Source organism: Pristis pectinata, chromosome 3, assembly GCF_009764475.1.
Source record: "Pristis pectinata isolate sPriPec2 chromosome 3, sPriPec2.1.pri, whole genome shotgun sequence".
Classification (NCBI taxonomy): Eukaryota; Metazoa; Chordata; class Chondrichthyes; order Rhinopristiformes; family Pristidae; genus Pristis; species Pristis pectinata.
The window spans coordinates 99,094,357-99,115,611 of NC_067407.1; the positions used below are offsets into that span (position 1 = coordinate 99,094,357).

The window sequence follows — 21,255 nt, forward strand, 5'->3', positions numbered from 1 at the left end:
TACTGGAGGTCTGTGACCGGGGGTGTTCCATGAAGATCATTGCTGGGACCTCTGTTGTTTGTGATGTCTGTGATTTGGATGAAAATGTACGTGGTCTGCTTAGTAAATTTGCAGATGGCACAAAAATTGGCGAAGCTGTGGGTAGTGAGGAAAATTATCAAAGGATTCAGCAGGATATAGACCAGTTGGAAATGTGGGTAGAGAAATGGCAGATGGAGTTTAATCCGGGCAAGTGTCAGGTGTTGCACTTCGAGAAGTCAAATTTAAGAGGAAAGTATACAGAATCCTCAGGAGCACTGATGTTTAGAGGGATATTGGGGTGCAAGTCCATAGCTCCCTGAAAGTGGCAACACAAGTAGCTGCCAGGGGAGGTGGTGGAAGCAGAAATGAAAGTAATGTTTAAGAGGCATTTAGACAGACACATGAACATGCAGGAAATGGAGGGATATCACAAGATCACAAGACAAGGGAGCAGAAGTAGGCCATTCGGCCCATTGAGTCTGCTCCGAAAAAAAGGGAAAAAGAAATGAGAAATGGGGGGATAAAACTGTTCTAACCCCAATTTCTGGCCTTATCCCCATATCCCTTGATACCTTGACTAATTAGATATCTATCTATCTGTTCCTAAAACGCCTCCAATGATCTGGCCTCCACTGCTGTACGTGGCAAGGAATTCTATACATTCACTACCCTCTGGCTAAAGAAATTCCTCCTCATCTCTGTTTTAAACCTGTACCCTCTAATTCTAAGATTGTGCCCTCTGGTCCTGGACTCACCCACCAAGGGAAACAGTTTGGCCACATCTACTCTGTCCAGTCCTTTCAACATTTTAAATGTTTCTATGAGGTCTATGATATAAAACATGCAAGCAGATGTGCAGTTTAAATTGGCATCATGGTCGGCACAAACATCATGGGCCAAGGGGTCTGATCTTGTGCTGTACTGTTCTATGTTCCATATGTTCTATCTGTAGATCCAATCCCTTCAACTGAAAAGAGTTGCTGAAAAATCTTCGACTTAAGAGCATTACCGATGCCCAATGAACTTCTCTGAACTTTGTTATCACTATTAATTGTAGATCTTTGAATTGCTTATTTTCATTTAAGAGGGATAACAAATGCTTATGTTCACTTTTTAATATGTATGTTTATGAGGAGAAGTCTGTTTGGATGCAAAGCTGTGTGTAGCTGTCTGAACATCAATTCGTGCTGTTAACAACACTTCCTCCAACATGGTTTTGTTTTGGAACTACTGTTGGTCAAACAAGCTTTTGTTGTGTGCTGAGTGACTGACCACAAACAAAGCACTAAGCATTGGACAATGAGAAAGCTGTTTTGCTATGACACAGAGACAGCTGTGATACAGCACCAAGGAGTAATCACTCACTGGCCATTAACTGGACAGTTAGGATGAATGAATCCAAGCAAGCATGGGAACTACAGTTTCAGTGGTTAAGACACTGAAAGAGGTAAAACTTGTAGGTTGTTTTGAAGTGCACTCTTATTGAAAACTAACTTAGACTCAAAGGTTGTCAAATCCTAAAACTACATTGCATTTAAATTGCACCTGCTTTCTCTGAACCACAATTTTATGTTATAAAGGAAGGTGGATGTAGTGTAGCAGTGAGTGATAGCTGCTAATCATGTTTGTGTGAATGATTGAAATATATCCTCTGAGTTCTTTGCTGGCTTGGAGGGTGGAAGACTGAGGGTAAATCCATATCTAACTAGCAGGATGATCTTCAAAAAAATTCTAGCCGAGGTATGGACAAGACGCACAAATTGGCAGAAAAGCAATATTGAAAGCACACAACACTGAGAGGCAAGTCTCAATGGAGGCAGGCATCAACAATGACATTCATCATCGCTTTCAGTTGTCCAGCACAGCCTTCGGCTGTCTGAGGGGGGGAAAAAAAGTGTTTGAAGATCTAAATGGAAAAGGAGCATTCAGGATGGCACCAAGAACTTGATGTTTCACGACCATGCAGGAGCCAAGCGTAAATGATGGAAAGAGTGCTCCACAAACTGCCCCCCCAAGTCAAGTACCTTCTGTCTTACCAGAGGCTGAGTCTGCCTCTCCCATGTTTTTGCTCCCTTTTGTTCATCTAATGTTTTGGTCCATGCTGTAGTACCTCTCTGCTTCATTCTATGTCCTTGATGTAGGTGTCTCTGATTCTAGTCTTTTTTTCTGACTAAGCTTCAATCTTGGAAGTACCTGGTAGAAAGGTCACCTATTTCCTTTTCTAAATCAGCTGAGATTTAGGAAAAGAAATGGGTGACCTTTCTCATCCAAGAGACGGATATATGAGAGAGCATTAATTCTCATTATCTGTTAATGCATTTATCCAAAAAAAATACTGCAAATTGGTATTGGTTTATACCAATACCAATTTGCAGTAATTTTTTTTGACAAACTGTAAATTACAGAAATGCAACATTCCGCATTGTTGTTTATGAAGATGGTGTTCCCCAAGGATTGATGTTAGGGCCTTCGCTCTTTTGATCTATATCAATGACCAAGCCACAATTTCTAAATTTGCAGAAGACACAAATTTGACAGTATTGTGAATGGTGAAAATGATTAGTGATAAATTGTTGTAGGATATAAATAGGCTGTTGGAAAGGGCAGAAGCGTGGCAGGTGAAGTTTAATGCAGAGAAATATGAGGTGATGCATTTTGGTAGGAAGAATGAGAAGAACCAATATTGAACAAAGGATACTATTCCAATTGGGATGCAGGAGCAGAGAGATCTGGGGGTACATGTGCACAAATCATTGAAAGTGGCAGGGCAGGTTGAAAATTAAGCCGTATAGAATTTGGGCCTTTTCAATGGAAGCATAGAGTATAAAAGCAGGGGAATCAAGCTGAATCTTTATAAAACATTGGTCCAGCCTCAAATAGGGTATCATATTCAAATCTAATTCCCGCATTATAGAGAGTACGTGGAGGCATTAAGCAGGGTCCAGAAAAGATTTCCAACCAGTTTCTGAGATGAGGGACTACTGTTACAAGGGTAGGTTAGAGATGCTGGGACTATTTTCTTCAGAGAAGGCTGAGGGGAGATTTGTCAGAAGCATGTAAAATGATGGGCAGTCTGGGCAGAGTGGATAGTAGGAGGCTGTTTCCTTTGGTAGGGGGTTGAAGATTAGAGGTCACGCATATAAAATAAAGGGGAAGAGAATTTGAAGTGACATGAGGCAAAACTTTTTTATATGGCGTGGGGTTAGAATCTGGAATGCACTTCCTGCAGATGTGGTGGGAACAGATTCCATTGTGGCCTGTAAGAGGGAATTAGATAAATACAGGGTGAAGAAAAATTTCCAAGGCTACAGAGAAAGGCCAGGGGTGGGGGTTAAAAATAGTGAGTTGCTCTGGTAGAGAGCCGAAAAGCACACTATCAACTGAATGGCCATCGTGTTCATGCCAGCTCTGTACCAGAGCAGCTCACTAGTTTCAATCCCCTCCCCCCAACCCTGGCTCTTTCTCTGTTGCCTTGCAAATTGTATGATTCTATTTTTTATCAAAAATGAAAAAAAATTGAAAGGTCTCTCTTCGTTGCCGCCCCACTCCACCATTACCTTCGCCTTGGAAATGGGTTAAAGAAAAATATGACGGTAGATCAATAAAACCTTGCTGCTTAGTGTTGAAAGTACCTTGGTGTATTTGAAAATTACACCCCTGCAAACAATAATGTAACGACCTTAGACAAGTGTTTGAGAAGGATCTCAGCTTCACATTTGTGAAAGGAATTGGTAACTGCAACCTTCTTACCATTGTATGCTGGGCCTCTTGCAGTAAAGAGAAGATAAAAGTATTATTTTAAATGGTCTGAATTCCCTGGATATCAGATTTTAGGGCATTTGTGCTTGTCTAAATTATGGCTGGCTTCCTATAAACATAAGGGTACATTTTGTGAAACCCTTGTCCGGTGTGAAATCTCAGAAAATTTACCCTATTGAGAGAGCTGTCTAAATATCAGCTCAACAATGTTGATTCCTTGTGATCAGGAATGCAGATAACCTGCAAGTACTGATTAGGGTGATGTTCCATTTACATAGAGATTTCAGGGTTTACACCTGAAATTTTAAAATGTTTCTTCTTTACATTTGTTATCTTTCCATTATTTTCTGCTTTTATTGTGATTGCCAGGGTTGTATACAATTGCAGAAGGAAAAAGCAGGTCAGCAGGTAAATGACAGTTTGAGAGTGCCGAGTTCTCTTCAAGTTTGATTTGGATTTGTATAAGGAAGGTCCTGTCTGATGAACCTGACTGAATTTGTTTTTAAAGAGGGGACTACAGCTGTGGACAAGGGAATATAATATCTATGAATATTGTTGATGTGGTCCTTGAGAAAACATTTGATGAAGTCCATATAACAGAGTTGGCTAACCTTTGAAGTCCATGGGATTGAAGATGCATTGTTGACTTGCAGTTGGCTGTGTGACACGAGTCAATGGTATTAGGATAATGAACGGGGAGTCAAGTTGGCAGAATGTGATTAGTGGATCTGTGCTGGGGCTTCATCTGTTCGTGACTATTATAGACAACTTGGATGATAGGTTAAGAAGCCAAGTATTTAAGTTTGTTGATGACACAGACGTTAGGACATTGTAAGCAGTATAGAGGGCAGCGTTAAATTGTAAAACATACAAACAGATTCAGCAAATGGGCAAATCTGTGGCAAGGTGCTTTCAGTGAATAATTTACTTTCAAAATGTCGTCACAGTTATAAGGTAAAGGTAACACAAAGCAAGGTTTTGTAAACAGCAATACTTAATTGATTTTAATGCTGTTGTCTGAGGGTAAATTGTCCAGGGAGCTGGGACAGCTTCCTCACTTGTCTACAAACAGTGCCACAGTATCTTTTGTGTCTATCTGAGCAGGCATATGGAGCCTTAATTTTATATCTATCTCTCAGTATTGATATCAGTGTAGATTTTGTGCACAAGAGCTAAATCACAAATTTAAGTTTCAGCAAGGAACTGAAAGCTAGTCAGGATGCATTTGTGAATTGGCTGATGATGGAATTGAACTGGAAAATATGTGAAACTTGACCCCAATCCCCTGTGGTGCTGCTTGCTTTTGGTTTAATCACAGCAGGTTTAGGGGTGCTGTGTAGCTGGGCCTGTGATTGCTTTCCAATGAGGCTTTGTTAGAGTCATAGATTGTACAACTTAGTAACAGGTCCTTTGGCCCACAAAGTCTGTGCCGATCATCGAGCACCCATTTTTTACATTAATCCTACACTAATCTCATTTTTTATTCTCCCCACATGCACATTAACTCCCACAGATTATATCACTCAGCTACACAAAGAGCAATTTACAGTGGCCAATTAACCTACCAACCACACATCTTTGAGATGTGGGTAAAAACCTAAGCACCCAGAGGAAACCAACATGGTCGTGGGGAGAACTTGCAAACTCCACACAGATGGCACAGGATATCTGGATTTAAATCGAGTCACTGACGTTTTGAGCCAATGGTTCTACTTGCTGCACCACTGTGCCACCCAACTTCAGTGCTTGGGATACTTGACATTGAAGGAAGGGAGTGGCATGCCAGATCAACAAGGGACCGCATTTCCAGCAGTGTCCTTGACTAGAATGAGCAGGAGTGTTTGCCAAGGAAGTGCTTTGCTCTGATCTTCCAACGTTTTCTCAATCTTTTCCCACCTCCCTTCCCCATGAAACTCATTGATCAGCAAGAGACTCAGAGCTGCAACATTCTTTGCATACACCTCCATTTTCTCACCGTTTGTCCTTAATCTTCTGTAAATGCAGGGACTGACATGAACACCCATGGCCTACAAAAGCCAGCTGACACCTCATCACAGGGAGGAACAGGAAAGATGATAACAGAGTCTTGTTATTAAATGAGTCAGAACCTTGGCATTCCGACATTCCCAGATTTCCCCGAAGCAACCTGAAGCCAGTGCTCCTGTTCCAGAATATTGGGATCTTTGTCTTCCCGATGAAGTAGATACAGCCTTAATTTAAAGTGTTATTTGAAAGAAAGAGTCCCTCCCTCTGGAGGATCAGCCTGGATATTGTGCATAGATTCTGGAATGGGACACTGCTCTGAGAGTGGCAAGTGTGCTCTCATGGAGTCAAATTTCCACAATATAAAAGTAATTTTTGATTTTAAAGCTGATTTACTGTGTCGCTATGTGCTACTCCACATGGTAAGCTCACAAAATTAATCACAGTGTATGCAAAGGAAAAGAAATCTTCTCTTTTGCAACAAATGCAAACATCTTTCAAAAATCTTTCCCATAAAGAGTTGTTAGAAATTCAATTGTACAGTGACATGATGGATCACAAACCAAAATCTCTTCTCATAGGATGTCATGGCCAATGAATTGGAAACAAAAGGGTGAATGGATTTTTCATGGAGAACTATGGCACATTTACTTAGATCTCTAGAACAATTGTGCTTCAATGTGATCTGTTAATGCCAGCATGTAGAACTTGGAGAAGGCAGAAAAATGGACTGACTTAAGACTGTCCACCAAGACTGTCAAGCTTATAAGACTAAATATATCTTAGTGCTACTGGTGGAAATTGGTTTTAAGTTTGATTTCAGACTCAGGCAGCACACCCATGCCAGAAGATGCAAGACCAGCCAATAATATGCTTGAACTCTTTTCAATAACTTAATCAAACTCCCTGTCATGAATCCGAACATTGTGCTTACTCTAGGACCTGCATACATAATACAGACTGACCATTCCGGGCAAAACGAGAAGGGGATGTTCTGACTTCCAAGGCAATCTTTGGTATTTCAAATAAGTCTGAGGGGGAATGCAGCAAGAGGGTGCCTGATTTTGGCCACCATTGCTCTAAAGCTGGAAGGAAGAACATTCCTGCATTGTGGAAATCTACTTTTTTGATGTTGGTTGCTTTCTAGCCCACAGTCATCTTGGGAAAACCTGACCTGGTGGCTGCTCTATTTTGGGGAATCAGGTTGATCCGTTAAGACCTAAGATGAGTGCTTGGCCCTTCATTAGCATATACTTTGCACATTTATATTGGTTCAGCCAAGAATTAGTGAAACTCCATGCAATTTTGGACACAGGTTGTTAGTCAAGTAGTCAGTTCTGCCAAGTGGTGCAGTTACTGAAAAGAAGTCTTGCATGTAAATAGCAAAGAAGGTTCTTTGAAGGTACAGTGGGACATAGATCAGCTGGAAAGTTAGGCAGAGTGGAATTTAATCTGGAGAAAAGTACGGTAATGCACCTTGGGAGGTCAAATTCTGCTAGGACATATAGAGTAAATAGCAGGGACCTTAGGAGTGTTGAAGTACAGAGAAACCTTAGGATGCAAATCTATAGCTCCCTGAAAGTGGAGACACAGGTGGATAGGATAGCGAAGAAGGGATTTGGTATGCTTGTCTTCATAGACCGAGGCATTGAGTATAGGAGTTGGGACGTTAAAACATTGTTTAGATCGCACTTAAAGAATTGTGTACAGCTCTTGTCACCACACTACAGGAAGGATGTGGTAGCAATAGAGAGTGAGGAAGAGATTCACCAGGATGTTGACTGAAATGGAGGGTAGTAGTTATAAGGAGAGATTGAGAGGACTAGTTTATTCTCACTGGAGTGTAGGAGGTTAAGGATTGACCTTGTAGAGGTTTACAAAATTCTGAGGGGCAAACATAGGATAGATGGTCAGAATCTTTTTCCCAGAGCAGGGGAGTCTAAAACTGGAGGGCCTGGGTTTAAGGTTAGAGAGAAGAACTTTAAATGAGATCTGAGGGGTAAGTTTTTCATACAGAGGGTGGTGAACTGCCAGAGGGGGTAGTGGAGGTAGGCTATTAAAATGTTTTAAAGGCATTTGGACAGGTACTTGGATAGGAAAGCAGTAGAGGGATACAGGCCTAATGCAAGCAACTGGGATTAGCGTAAATAGGCATCGTGGTCAGCATGGACGAAGTGGGCCATAAGGGCCTGTTTCTGTGCTGTATGGTTTTATGCTTCTATGTTTATACCATCTTTCATGACCTAAGGATATCCCAGAGCGCTTTACGTGCTATTTGCCGCAGACTAAGATCTTTTGCAGGGTAGTCTCTCTTATAGTGAGGGCTTCTGATCAAAAGTCTATGGTCAACCATATTCAAAACAAAAGTAGCCCAAAACAGTTGGATAGAGGACCATTGAAATAAAACATCATTATTCTAAATTCTTTGTGTTTCAAATTTGTGTGTTTTTGACAGCTTTACAAATTTTGAACAGATAGCTTGTAAAAAAAAAAGTTGTTTAAAGAAATGAGGAATGTACACCATGTTGGAAACCAACTCAAGCTCACAAATAATTTTTAAATGTTGGAACAGAGTCTCTTAAAAAGCTTAGAACTCAAACAACTAGCCTGAATATAGACCATGATCTGTGGAGCCAAGGAATTAAACTGAAAGTGTATTGTAACACAGCCTTGTCATTTATTTAACCTGCAATAGACCCAACATTCGATCACTTTTTATTGCATGGAAGAAAAGTGCAGTTTACAGTAGTGATCAGTTTAGAAATTATTGAAGGGATGCGCAAATGCTGAAGGCTTGAAATGTAATATGCATCAGACCTTGACGACATGTCTACTCAAGAAAATGGCCAATCTTTTCATTTGATTAGGCACAAAAATAATTTAGTTAGGTAATTTAAAATTAGAGATATAAATCTGTATGGATATAACTGCCACAATCATTTTCATTCAGAATCTAACCCCAGATAATTGCTAATTTGTGAACTGAAACTTTTTATAGTGCACACCTACAATTATCCCAACCAGCAGCATCTTTCAGAAACCAGAAGTATTTTTAACTACTAAAACTCGGATTCTAAAACTCGGGTTTCCCATTGACATTATTTTCATGCTTGATGTTATCCCATTCTAAATAAATAAGCTGGCATTGACATTCGCATTATACAAATCCTAAGAACAACTCAGCAGTGATGGTTGTGGGGACAGAGAGATGCTTTGATGTCATGCATTTGCTTTTACAGCATGGTGTTTCTTGTTTTTATTAACTTGCGTACAGAAGTAGTTTTCAAACAAGCAATTCCAAATGGACAATCATGCTTAATTTCTTAAAATGGGGTGACAAGGTTCGGGTTATGAAATTTTATCTCTTTAACCAATTAGAACTGATTGAGCCCTACGGCTTTCTGAGACAACTGTACTTGATTTTGCCTTTTCATCAAACATATTCTGTACATTTGAGTATGTGTACTAATTTTTGTGTGTGTTAAATGTGGAATGTTCATTTCTGTCATTCTGGATGCAGCCAGATTATTGATGAATTTTCATTGAAATAAGAATTGCAAAATCGTGTGCTCATTCCCACAAGGAGCTCAGCTTAGACAGACCCGAATAGCCAGCAGAATAGAGAGGTTTGCCTACTTGCATTCCTGCAGTTTGCACCGGCATTGAACCTAGATCCCATGGGAAAAGATACTATGACCCTGGCCTTCAAAAATGAGCCACTTAGGCTCGCCATTCCTTTCAGTAGGGAAAGAGAGCTCCAGGGATTAATGATTGCTTTGAAACATAAGATCAGTCCAATCCAGAGATTCCAGCGCCATTAATAAACTGTCGTGTAGCTTGTATTGTCCTTCTGTTCCGACATCCTTGAGGATGTATTAATTTACTTGTCACCAACAAACTCAAATTTTTCCCACTTTGTTTGCTAGCTGCCCCCTCTTGGATCAGCTGGCTTATTTTGTCACCTGAATCCCTTGGAGATGCCAGCAGTATATGCCTGTCGCTGGAAGTCCTCACACCCAGGAGCTTTGGCAAATTCCAGTTATCATCAGAGACTATCCTCACCCCCCCACCTCACTCTTATTCCTTCAAAGATCAATTTATAGTCATAAACAGAACCTTCTTAATTATATTTTTAATTTATATGCATTTGCAGGTTTCTCTTGGTGTTACTGTTTGTACTGCACACCAGATGGTGAATCTTTCTTATAAAAATAAATTCTTGCTGGCAAACTGATGTGTTTCTTTGATCTGTGATTTTTTTTGTGTATAACGTGAAAATTGTCTGGCAGGATTTTGGTGATGGAGTAAAAATGTGTTATCAAAATGTATGTGGAATCATGTGTCACATCCTCTGATATTTTTACCCACTTGGATTACAAGATAACAGACCTTTTGGTTTTTATGGAACAAAATACCAGAATAGCAGAATGTAATTTCCAAAACCCCAATGAAGATTCTGGGGTTCCATGCAAGAAAAACAAAATTAAACTTATCCAGTCACCTTAAACCGCCAGTTGTAATTAAAACCACATGGAATCTGAAAATGGATTCCCTGAAACAGCACAAGTGCTGTAGTTTGACTTATTTGGTCACTATAAGTTAGCTGTCCTGATTATAGGCTGCGGAGCTAATGTGATATTATGGTATACTAACCGGACATTTTATAATGGCTGTCGTGCTGTATTGAGCACTTCACAGCAATTGTAAACAAACCACAAGATTCAACAGAAAGATATTGTCCTCAAAGGAAATTATTTCACCACACACAGACATGCATAATTATTTTCAAAACTTCTTAGAACTTTTACTGTGACCATTTTTAGTTTGAGGGTAATACAGATGTCATCAGTAGTTGTTTAACGTGGGAACTGCACAGTGAGGTAACCTTGCCAGTAGCTTCCTGTTGGAGAAGGCAGAAGTGATTGAATTCCCCACACTGTAAAATTCTGGGTAATCCTGCCAGCTTGGGGAAAGTCAACTCAACAACTGTCACACAGGAAGCTTCAAAGATAGAACTGTCAATAGTGACCCACATCTGCGTGAATCCGAGGGCTTTCTAATTAACTGAGGATCTGCAAATTGAAGCTGAGCTGTACTGCCGTTCACTTCCAATGCTCCAAGTGTCGAGCTGCAGCTAATCATTACATCCAACAAACTCCGACTTCAGCAGCCTCTTGAAGACCAGATTGACTTTAAGGGAGCAAAATGTGAAATGAATGATATTGAACCCTTTTCTCAGTAGCTAATTGTGTCTCCTGAGTTGGCTCATGATACCATTTAATCCAACAATAAAAATACAGTCCTGTGGGTAAAACAGATGCTACTACCCACAGTTTGACCATGTTAGGCCAGCTCTAAGCACTAGGTGTTCTCATTACTTGTAGAAATGGGATGCTGTTAATCTACAGTTTTGTTTTTCACTATTTAGAAGACTATAATCTTTATTTAAGATGTAACAGGATGATGGAACAATAATAGCAGAGATGCAGTATAGCATTAACCAGGATTAATCCAGATTGTACTAATGCTCCTTTACACTAGAGAGTGCGCGTTTGGTTTGAAGTTGCATTCATTCTTACTATTTTTGCTATAAATGCTGAATCAAACTTGAAATCAGATATCCTCTGGCAGATGTATTGATTGGTTTTGCAGACATAGAGAAATGTGTAATATTGAATCCAACTCATTAATGTTTGGGGGAAAAATGGCTGGAAACACTCGGCAAGTTGGACAGCATCTGTAGAAAGAGAAACAGAGTCAATGTTGCAAGTCAAAGACCCTTTATTTGAATGAGTCTGATCTGCTGAGTATTTTCAGCATTCTTTGTTTTTATTTCAGATTTCCAGCGCCTGCAGTTTTTTAGTTTCCATTACTGTTTGGTGTTTAATTTTGGAGTGACGTTTATCGTAGTAAAATTCTTTCTATGTCCTGTAGATTGGAAATTGTTTAATACTCTGGCAGGCCTACCATTATTTGCTGCAATATCTAGTTCAGATGAATGTTTTCAGAATCGGAATCAGGTTTATTAGTATGACATATGTCATGAAATTTGTGGCAGCAGTACAGTGCAAAGACATAAAATTACTGAACTGTACATAATACTGAAGCTATGGTTGAACTAATTCCAATATATTCTCTTTGCTCTTACACTCTTGTCCCTTGGCCAATAAAAGAAGGTGCTCTTTTTGAAGTTCACTACATTTTGACCTGTCCCACTTTTAATGATCTGTGGATGTACACACCACGGCTCCTATGTTCTTCCACATTATTCCGTATGCTTGCACTTATTGTATATCCCCATGCCTTGTTGCACCTCTCCAAATGCAATACTTAGACTTCTCTTGATTAAATTCCATCAGATTACGATTGTACAAGGCGTTGCTGAGGCTGCATTTGGAATATTGTGTGTAGATTTGGTTACCCTACTATAGGAAAGATGCCATTATGCCGGAAAAATTGCAGAGGAGATTTACGAGAGTGTTGCCGGGACTCGAGGGACTGAGTTATGGAGAGAGGTTGAGCAGGTTGGAACTTTTTTCATTGGAGCGTAGGAGAATGAGAGGTGACTTTATAGAGGTGTATAAAATTCTGAGGGGCATAGATAGGATGAATGTACACAGTCTTTTTCCCAGGACTGGGGAATCAAGAACTAGAGAGCACAGGTTTAAGGTGAGAGGGGAGCTATTTAGTAGGAACCTGATGGCCACCTTTTCCGACCAGAGAGTGGTCAGGACGTGGAATGAGCTGCCAGAGGTTGAGGTAGGTACGTTATCAATACATTTATCAATATTTAAAAGGTACTTGGACAGGTACATGGATAGGAAAGGTTTAGAGGGATATGGGCCAAATGCAGGCAAATGGGACTAGCTTAAGTGGGACTCTTGATCGGCATGGACCAGTTGGGCCAAAGGGCCTGTTTCTGTGCTGTATGACTCTATGACATTTTCTACTATAAATTACAAAATAAATAGTACAAAAAAAAGAATAATGAAGTAGTGTTCATGGATCATTCAGAAATCTGATGGCGGACAGGAAGAAGCTGTTCTTAAGTTGTTGAGTGTGGGCCTTAAGGCTCCTGTACCTCCTCTACCTCCTCTGATCATAGTAATGAGAAGAGGGCACGTCCTGGATGTTGAGGGTCCTCACTGATGGATGCCACCTTCTTAAGGCGCCACCTCTTGAAGATGCCCTTGATGGTGGGGAGGGTTGTGCCCGTGATGGAGCCGGCTGAGTCTACAACACTCTGCAGCCTCTTGCGATCCTGTGCATTGGAGCCTCCATACTGGGTGGCTCTCCACCATACATCTGTAGAAATTTGCAAGAGTCTTTGGTGACATACCAAATCTCCTCAAACTCCTAATGAAGTAGAGCCGCTGGTGTACTTTCTTCGTGATTGCATCAACGTGTTGGGCCCAGGATAGACCCTCCAAGATATTGACATCCTAGAACTTGAAGCTGCTCACCCTTTAAATATCATCCAAAAGAAAACCTTGCATTTTGGAAAAAGGAGAGGTCACACAGTCAAGCTTGAAATAAGGAGCTTGCGAAGTCTAAGGAAAACAGGCAGCCAGCTTTGTAAATGCAAAAAGGGCTACATTTGCTTAGGGGAACCTGATTTTCCTGTCGGCTTTATGGTTATCCAAATTTGTAGAAGCATGTAATTCTTGGTATTGCACATGAATCCCTGCAGAAAGTAGGAGCTGTTCCCGTCATTTGATAGCTCCTTGAGAAACGATCAATTTAACTTGTGTGGCAATGGGATCAACTCCATGATCTATCACGGAATAGCAATACAGCTCATCCAAAGTAAGATACATTGACTGGTAATGTTAGTTTCATTGCTAGACTTTGGAATGTATTTAACAACAATTAAAATTTTTTTTTATACATCTTTCTTCTAGTGTACTCAGCTTTTGACCCAATTCCAGGCTTTCCCCCAGATCGCATGCAAACAAAGAGACTGGCTCTGTTTTGTTTCTCTTCTGAAGAAGATGTCCCTCCTGAATGGGCAGATGTCACCCCTGTTCAATGACTCTCCATGCTGGCATGGCAGAGAGTGGAAATTCAGCTGATGGGGGAATCATACAATAAGACCAACCAGTTTTCTGCCCCATGTGACAATTGTGTGACGTGGGAGCTGAAGGTATCCTTGCACAGTCATGTGTGTCAGCTCTTCCATCACCATCCTCTTTATCACCCTTTCACCTATATTATGTTGTCTCAAGTAAACATGAGAGAGAATGACAAATATCTGACAGTGAGATACAAGGTAATAATTCAGACTCACAATTCTGCTGATGCTCATAAACCTCTTTCAGGGCTGTCAACACTAGGGGAAATGTTCAGAGTGGCATTTATGAACAGTAAGAGTGACATGGCTTGCAAACCCATTTAAACGAATGGAGCTGTGTTTATTTTTAAGGCTGACATATATCAAAATAGGTCACAATTTTAAATCCAAATGAGTGATTGGCACTCAGAATGAGTGACATTTGATGGACTGAGCTTTAGATTTGCAACAGAACAGCTCGATTGAGTCTTGTGCTTTGTATCTTATTATCAGCTATTGATTATCCAAAAGGACCAAGAAAAGTTGGGAACAATGTTATGAGCAAAGTTTGCTAATCAACACATCTGCTCTACCATTAAATATATTTTGAATAACTCCAGTGTTTTCCATTTTTTATATTAATTGGTAGATCTTTAAGTGAAGAAATGGTATCTAAGATTACTTTTTTACTCATTTTTCATTGCCTCCTGGGGCCCTACTTCCTTGACATTTAATGTCTTTGATTGGAAAACTTTAAATTTAGATATATTTTCTGCTTGGCTAATTTAACCTCTGCATAATCCATCTTTGTTTTGACCTGATAGAAATAATTTGGTTTTAATTGTGTGCTGCTGGTAAAATGATTACTAGCCATAATCTTTACTGTTACAAATACCAGTTTTAAAAAGAAAACAAAATAGCTTCTCGGGTCAAGACGTTTTATTAGTCCATTAGCAATGTTGCATTGAAATAAAAGAACAATTCCAAAAAAGGATGTTGCGTGAACTGCAAAACCCTTCCTCTGCCTGAAATAGGGAGTTGGTTCTAAAATGGTTATTATCATTACTACCCAATTAAAGCTCCTCATCCCTTTTAATAAAGTATTAGCCAGTGGAAAAGTTCTGGGGAAAATGTCTTTCCTGAGACAAATTTTACTAATTGCTTTGGTTTTTAATATCTTGTCCTATTTCTGCAGTGTGCTACATTAAAAGAAGTAAAAGCTGGATCCAAGACTTCTAATTTCATGAACAGAGAGGGTCTGGCATAATGTAGAAACCATTGCTTTCATCTTGCTGCATTTGTCTTGTTTGGAAAATGTTGCATTTTCAGGTTTAATACTGCAACCTTATTTAATGAAATGCACTCTTAGGAAAAAAAAACAGTAACTTGTGTCAGAATATGATTTTGACTAGAGCATCATGGAGTTCAGATGATAATCTGAAGGTCAGGACATGCCATAAGAAGTTGGCTAAGATTAGTCCAGAATGTTACAGAAGTAATAATATCAATACTAACTAGGCGAGGAACAAATTGAGACTTGATAACAGTTTATTTTCGTCAAGCTAGTTTGGTATACAGTATGTTGTTTTTAAAATATTGAATTGAAGTCAACAATAATGTGGAACATTTAAGCCTATATGCTCAATAAAGGAGATTTGGTGTACTCTAAAAACTTTATTGAGCTCTTTTTATGAAACAGTAAATGTCTGCCGCTCTCTAACAAGAGTTTTTCAGTTTAAAGACTCACACAAGCTACTAGAAATATTGATAAACTCAATTTTTCTGAAATGGCTCTTAGAAAGCTGAGATGTTTTTGTGTCTCTCTTTTTGTTATGTGGGTAGTGCGATTCCTGGAACTGTTTAAACTGGAATAACTGGAAGAGTGATCACAAGTAAAAATTCACAATTTATTGTTCTCCCTGTGATCTTTGCAGTGGTGCTTATCTTTCATCACTATTTGTAACGTATTTATTTCATATGATTAAAATAGCACAGACATGGTTTTAGCATAAATGTATTAACCAATGTGTTTAAAAATAACGGAGAGGGGAAAATAAATCTGATAATGTCAAGGTGTTTGAACCAACAATGATGCAGTACATTTGCTGACATCATTAGGGCAGAGCCATCAAAAGTGCCCTCCTTATTGAATTGTGTTCTTTTCATTGTGAAGGAATGGTAATTCAAGCAGATTAAATATGATTCTCAATTAAATTGTCATAACCGACATCATTGGAATTGAACAGGAAACTTCGTGGCCTTGCAGAGAGCACAAAGAGCATCAACACTCACAGGGGAATTTCACACTCGGATTATCCCCTCCACCTCTGCTTTTCTTTACAGTTCTAAGAAAGGAAATTGGACTATTTTGCTGGCAAGCGGGGTACAAAAGAATTCTGCTGGTTTTCCAGAGTTCTGGTTCAAGTTTCCACTCAAATTCATTGGCATAATCACAAATGTAAAATCTTATGCGAACTAGCATAATCAGGCAGAGTTTTAGAACATAATTATTTTTATCACCTTGAATTTCAAAAGATAATCCTTGTCATATTTAAGAGTGGTAGCCAAGTTATCAGAAGAATATAAGCATTTTAATGTGGCTGTTGAGATTTTTAAATCACTGAAAATGAGCAAAAGGCTGTATAGACTGATTTACTATTTACAATAGTACACAAAAACAGTTTTCTAATAAATATTTAGAATCTTTGAAAGGTGCATAATTGTTCCTTTCCAACAAAAATCTTAATTTGTAGAACTTCCAAAGGCTTCAAAAGGGCAGTTCTGGGGGCAGAGCCAGTTTTCAGTATAATGTGTTTTTTTAAACCAGCACAAAAGATTTGCAATGGATTTAACTAGTATTTGAAATTCCTTCGTTTTTTGCTCTGGTTTGGCTGATTTCAGATAAATTTCCTTGGTAAAACTATCAGAATCACAATCACAAACTCCAGGTCCTTAGTGGCACACTACGGCACAGTAGAGCCGCTGCCTCATAGCATCAGAGACCCAGGTTCAATCCTGACCTCGGGTGCTGTCTCTGTGGAGTTTGTATGTTCTCCCTATGACTGTGTAGGTTTCCTCCAGGTGCCTCATTTCCTCCCATGTGCCAATGACGTGCAGTTGGTCGGAAGATTGTTGTAAATTATACCTAGTGTATAGCTGAGTGGTAGAGTCTGGGTGAAGTCGATGGGAAGCTGGTGGAACAAAATAGCATTGTATAATATGGAGTTTGATGGTCAGTGTTGACTTGTTGGGCCAAAGGGTCTGCTATGACTCTTGTACTGCCTTGCTAAAATTTTGTTTTGATATCGAATTCCAAATTCTGACAAAGTTCTTAATAGGAGTTAAATTCATTGATCAAGCATACTTTGCATGTAGTTCTCACACTTGTACTAAAGAGCCCTGTAAAAGTGTTTCTAACTGGATGGTGTTTGTTGCATCTGAGAAGCGGATGCTGCAATTAATCTTGGTATTGGGCTAGGCTAGAGAAAAGTTGGTCACTCTTTCTGCCTCATTGTTTCTACCGGAGAGAGAATCTTTGCCTGGGCAATGGATCAGGAGGGCTTAAGGCCCTACTGTGATGCTTCCACACTTCCTTTAAAATGACAGAGGGGAAGGTCTCTTGGGTGTGGACTAGGAATAGAAGACAGAAGCTATGGAACCAATACATCAAGTCTCAAAGAAAATAAGGGAGGAATGTGGAGAAAGAATGGAAATGGGGGGGAGGCCTCCTCTAGTAATAACTTATTAAGACCAAGCTTAAGAAAAAGGCTGCAGTAGTTTGTGCTGCTGCCTCAAGGCTTCAAGGACCTGGATTCAGTCCTGACCTTGGGAGTCTGCACGTTCTTTGCATGACCGTGTAGATTTCCACCCATACTTTGGTTTCCCCCATATCCTAAAGATGTGCTGTAGGTTAATACCAGGCTGATAGGTGGCAAATGTCATTCGTGCCACACAAGTGTCAGGCGATGGTGATTTCCAACAAGAGAAAATCCAGCCATCACCCCCTGACATTCAATGGCATTACCATTGCTGGATCCTCCACTATCAATCTGCTGGGGGTTCCCATTGACCAGAAACTGAACTGAAGTAGCCATATAAACAGAGTGGCTACAAGGGTAGGTCAGAGGCTAGGAATCCTGCAGCGAGTAATTCACCTCCTAATTCCCAAAGCCTGTCCACCATCTACAAGGCTCAAGTCCGGAGTGTAACGGAATACTCTCAACTTGCCTGGATGAGTGCAGCTTCAACAACATTCAAGATGCTCAACACCATACGGGACGTAGCAGCCCGCTTGATAGGCACCCTATCCACAACCACTCACTAATTCACTCACTTCACTGCTGGTGCACAGGAGCAGAAGTTTGTGCCATTCACAGGATGCACTGCAGCAACTCTCCAAGACTCCTTAGGCAGCACCTTCCAAAACCACAACATCTACCAGCTAGAAGGTCAAGGTCAGTAAAGACTTGGGAACACCACTACCTGGAAGTTGTCCTCCAAGCCAACATCATCATGACTTAGAAATATATTGCAGCTTCTTCACCATTTCTGGGTCAAAATTCTGGAACTCTCTCCCCAACAGCAATGTGGGTTTACACACACTTCAAGGACTGCAGTGGTTCAAGAAGGCGGCTTAGCACTACCTTTTCTCAAGGGCAGTTAGAGATGTGCAATTAAAATGCTGGCTCAGCCTGTGAAGCCCACATCCCTTCAATGAATTTTTAAAAAATGGCCACTGTAAGAAAGTGGCAAAATAATCGAAGGGCATTTGTGAGAGAGGATAATTTTCAGGTCTGCAGGGAAATAAGAATGTCCTCCTCCTGTGTTGTAATAAGTAAGGAAGATGGTTAACCAAAGGTACTTGTATACTAACATTTCAGTAGGAGGGACTATAGTAAAATCTACTTGATGCCAGGACATCTAATTTCTAGGATTTTTTTTCTTATAAGCAGTGGCCAGCAGTAAGAAGTGGGTTTTCCAAAATCTTGTTACAAATGCTGTTCATAGTGGTAAGTTCCAAGAGACAGAAGTACAAAAGATTGATGTATGTTGGCATAATATGGATGTGAGGAATTGGAGGCAGAACCATATTTAATCGAACAGTTGGTAAGGAGACTTATTACAATCCCTCTTACTTGAAATTATTAACTTGGTTGTGTTTTGCACTAGCCTCATTAGGAAAGTTGTTGTCGAGAGCCTTCTTAGGATATTCATGGATGGTGATAAAAGATGTACTAATCTGAAGTGTAAAAATAATAGGATAATCGTAGTAGGAGATTTTAACTTCCTCAGTATTAACTGGGTTCACCTTGGCGTGAAAGGTCTGGAGAAGGCAAAATATTTAAAATGCACTCTGGAGAGCTTCATGAGCCAGTACATAGTTAGTCATACTAGAGAAGGGACTGTACTTGATCTAATCTTTGGGAATGTAGCCAAGTAAGTGGAAAGGGTGTCAAGTGGGAGAACATTTGACAGTGACCAGACTCTAAGTTTTTAGGTTGTTATGGGGAAAGACAAATAATTGTAATTGGTTTATTATTGTCACATTTACCGAGATGCAGTGAAAAGCTTTTGTTTGCATGCCATCCAGAAATATTCTATACACAAGTACATTGTAGTAGGACAAAAGGAAAACAAAACAGAATGCAGAATATAGTGTTACAATTACAGAGAAAGTGCAGTGCACGTAGACAGATAAAATGCAATGTTCAATTACAAGGTAGATTGAGAGATCTGGAAATTAAGGTCCAGAATAAAGGGAAGACTGATTTCAATATGATAAGACAGGGTCTGATTAAAATGGATTGGGAGCCAAGTCCATATGCAACCAATGGCAATAAATCAAAAATAGTTATGTTAGTTCAGAGCCAATATGAAAAGTAAAGCCAACAAGTTAAAGGAACCCAGGATGTCAAGGGATATCAAAGATTGGATAAATAAAAGATACAGGAGTATAGAATATATAGGGTGGAATTTAAGAAAAAGTAATTAGGTGGGTGAAGAGGGGGCACAAAGTAGCATTGATGGACAAGATTAAGGAAAATCCCAGAGCATTTTGTAAGTATATTCAGGGCAAGAGGGTAACTAGAGAAAGAGTAGAGTCCATTATGGGCTAAAGAGACAATTTGTGTGGAGGCATAGGACACAGGTGAGATCCCAAATGAATACTTCTCTTTGGTATTCACCAAGGAAATGGACCTTGTAGTTGGAGAATCAGAGGACAGTGAAATTTTAAAACAAGTTACCATTAAAAAGAAAGAGAATTTCAATATCGTAGTAGGCTTAAAGATGAATAAATCCCCGAGGCCTGATGAGATGTATCCCAGACTGCTATGGGAGGCAAGGGAGGAGATTACTGGGGCCCTGACAGACATTTTCAAATCTTCTCTGACAACAGATCAGATGACAAGAGGACAGCAAATGTGGTACCTTTATTCAAGAAGGACAGTAGGGATAAGCCAGGTAACTACAGACCTGTGAATCTAATATCAGCGATAGGGAAATTATTGGAAAAAATTTCTGAGGGACAGGATTAATCTGCACTTAAGGATGCAGGATTGTCAGCATGGCTTTGTTAAGAGGAGACCCTGTCTGACCAACTAGATTGAAATTTTCAAGGAGGTGAGTAAGTGTGTCAATGAGGGTAGTGCTGTTGATATAGTCTACATGCACTTCAGTAAGGCCTTTGAGAAGGTCCCATATGGGATCCAAAATGTAAGAGCCCATGGTATCCAGAGCAGCTTGAAAAATTGGATCTGAAATTGGCTTGATGAAAGGAAGCAGAGGCTTGCTTTTGTGATTGAAAGCCTATGACTAGTAACAAGGATTGATGCTGGGACTCTTGCTGTTTCTTATATACAGTAACATTCTGGATGTGAATATGGGAGGTATGATTAGTAAACTTGCAGATAACATAAAAATTGGTGGTGTTGTTAATAGTAAGGAGGGCAGTCTTTGGCTATCGAATGATACTGTATTGATGAGTTGGTAAGAGATGCAAAGCAATGGCAGATGGAATTTAATCCTGCATTTTGGTAGGAGCAGCAGGACTGGAATATACACATGGAATGGTAGGTCCCTAGGAAGTAATGAGGAACTGAATGACCTTGGTGTAATAGTCCAAGAATATCTAAAGGTACCAGCACAGATAGATAAGATGGTGAAGAAGGCATAGAGGATACTTGCCTTCATTAGCCAGGTCCTGGGATATAAGACCAAGGAGGGTATGGTACAATTTATATAAAATATTAGTTGGGTCACAGCAGGAGTACTGTGTCCAGTTCTGACTGCCACCCTATAGGAATGACATAATGGAGAGGGTATAGAGGTGATTCACCAGGATGTTGCCTGCAGAGAAGTTCAGCTGTGATGAGAGGCTGGATTTGTTTTTTATTTGACCAAAGGAGACTGAGGGATGATCTGATTAAAGTAAACAAAATTAA

The 21,255-nt window shown here is 39.8% G+C and overlaps 1 protein-coding gene across 3 annotated transcripts in view; it reads left to right on the forward strand.

Moving 5' to 3' along the window:
* The window catches only part of LOC127568645 (B-cell lymphoma/leukemia 11A-like), a 162,266-nt gene that overhangs the window by 76,514 nt on the left and 64,497 nt on the right, over positions 1–21,255 (forward strand). The window lies entirely within an intron of this gene.